This window comes from Palaemon carinicauda, chromosome 36 (genome assembly GCF_036898095.1).
Source record: "Palaemon carinicauda isolate YSFRI2023 chromosome 36, ASM3689809v2, whole genome shotgun sequence".
Taxonomy (NCBI): Eukaryota; Metazoa; Arthropoda; class Malacostraca; order Decapoda; family Palaemonidae; genus Palaemon; species Palaemon carinicauda.
Window position 1 is genome coordinate 43,961,125 of NC_090760.1, and position 2,500 is coordinate 43,963,624.

Genomic DNA, 2,500 nt, shown 5'->3' on the forward strand with positions numbered 1-2,500 from the left:
ATGAATGTAAAGAGAGTTCTATATGAGAAAGTGATTGTACCAACTGTGATGTATGGATCGGAGTCGTGGGGAATGAAAGTGATGGAGAGACAGAAATTGAATGTGTTTGAGATGAAGTGTCTGAGGAGTATGGCTGGTGTATCTCGAGTAGCTAGGGTTAGGAACGAAGTGGTGAGGGACAGAACGGGTGTAAGAAATGAGTTAGCGGCTAGAGTGGATATGAATGTGTTGAGGTGGTTTGGCCATGTTGAGAGAATGGAAAATGGTTGTCTGCTAAAGAAGGTGATGAATGCAAGAGTTGATGGGAGAAGTACAAGAGGAAGGCCAAAGTTTGGGTGGATGGATGGTGTGAAGAAAGCTCTGGGTGATAGGAGGATAGATGTGAGAGAGGCAAGAGAGCGTGCTAGAAATAGGAATGAATGGCGAGCGATTGTGACGCAGTTCCAGTAGGCCCTGCTGCTTCCTCCGGGGCCTTAGATGACCGCGGAGGTAGCAGCAGTAGGGGAGTCAGCATTATGAAGCTTCATCTGTGGTGGAAATGTGGGAGGTTGGGCTGTGGCACCCTAGCAGTACCAGCTGAACTCGGTTGAGTCCCTGATTAGGCTGAAGGAACATAGAGAGTAGAGGTCCCCTTTTGTTTTGTTTCATTGTTGGTGTCGGCTACCCCCCAAAATTGGGGGGAAGTGCCTTGGTATATAGATATATATATATATATATATATATATATATATATATATATATATATATATATGTGTGTGTGTGTGTGTGTGTGCGTGCGCACGTGTGTGGTGTGTGTGTGTGTATAATTTTGCAGTTTCTAAACTTATGAATGAATAAATCACGTAAGTAGAAAATAAGTGTTAACTCCTCTGTATCTAAGGGTTATGAGGGACCTTATATAGTGGAAATGAATCCATCGTACTTACCGTGTGACAGGTGAAGGAGGTTGATATGAAAGGACATTCTAATAAAGAGGGCATTTCGAAACAACTAACTACAGTGCACAATCTGTCATTCTGTTATAATTCGTTATTTATCATGAGATTAGAGAGACGCAATGTTCACTTCTAAGATTAATACTTTTGTTCCCAGCAACTGTATGTTTTAATTTCAAAAGAAAGAACTTCAATTCACGTATATAAAGTTGTATGAGAGTTTCTCTTCTTTAATTATTTGTTATTATTATAACTATAAGTAAATTCAACAGTCAAGTAAAACCATTTGTTTCACTCTTTAGGTTGTGTTGGCATATTTGGTAACGTCCTGACCGGTGATCGTCATATCATTGTTCGAATCCCGCTCCAAATCGTTAGTTCCTTTGGTCACTGCAACCTTACCTTCCTTCTGAGTTAAGAATAGGGAGCATATAGGTGTATCTGCTGAGTCATCAGCATCCTTTGCCTGGCCCTCCCTGGTCCTAGCTGGGATGGAGAGGGGTCTCGGGCACTGATCAATAAATATTGTCACTGTTTAGGGCATTATCCTGCTTGCTAGGGGAATGTCACAGTCCCTTGCCTCTGCCATTCATGAGCGGCCTTTAAACCTTTAAGTGAATAAGTGAATCATAGCGTTGTTCTTCACCTGTCGGTGGTAGGTACCCATGAATCTAAAATACAAATGATGGATCACAGGTATTCCCTATCATTTCTATGTTTACGTGGACACTTACATAACCATAATGCCACATATCTGACTTTGAATTGACATTCTGTACAATGCAGTATCAATGCTATGTTCGGTAGGTCCATAGAAGGATGGTCACTATATAGGATTACAGTCTCTTAAACATACATGGCAAAGTGCTGAAAGATAATATTAACTATCCAAAGTTTCTACAATAAAGTAAGGTTATTCTTTTTATGATCACCCCATATCGTCCACACACTAATATGTACAAGGAATACACACACACACACACACACACACATATATATATATATATATATATATATATATATGTGTGTGTGTGTGTGTGTGTGTGTCTGTGTGTCTGTATATGTATATATATATATATATATATATATATGTATATATATATATATATATATATATGTGTGTGTGTGTGTGTGTGTGTGTGTATGTGTGTGTGTGTGTGTGCATATCATAAAGTACCACATATAGGTTATGATGAATTTTTTTTATCCACTGGTTTAAAAAGCGAAACCTTATTAAGTCCAGCTCGTAACTAACATGGAAAACAATTCTAGAGAAATATGGATTGAAATACACACACTGTACATGCCAGGACTGATTTTCATAGCTAATACATACGTCTCTAGCTTCCTAAGCAAGGTCTGGTAACAGACTCGGATGTCTGTGCTTTTTCTCAGTCCTCTCATTACTCTACAATCTATAAGGTATCATTTTCTGTGCCTAATGCTAATGGGTGTACAATATTGTATACATCCATAGACACGTCAGCCACTTGCCTACATTGTGATCTTCATCACTATCTTGCATCCTCTGTATTCTATTGAAATCAGTGTAAAACTGCAAAGAA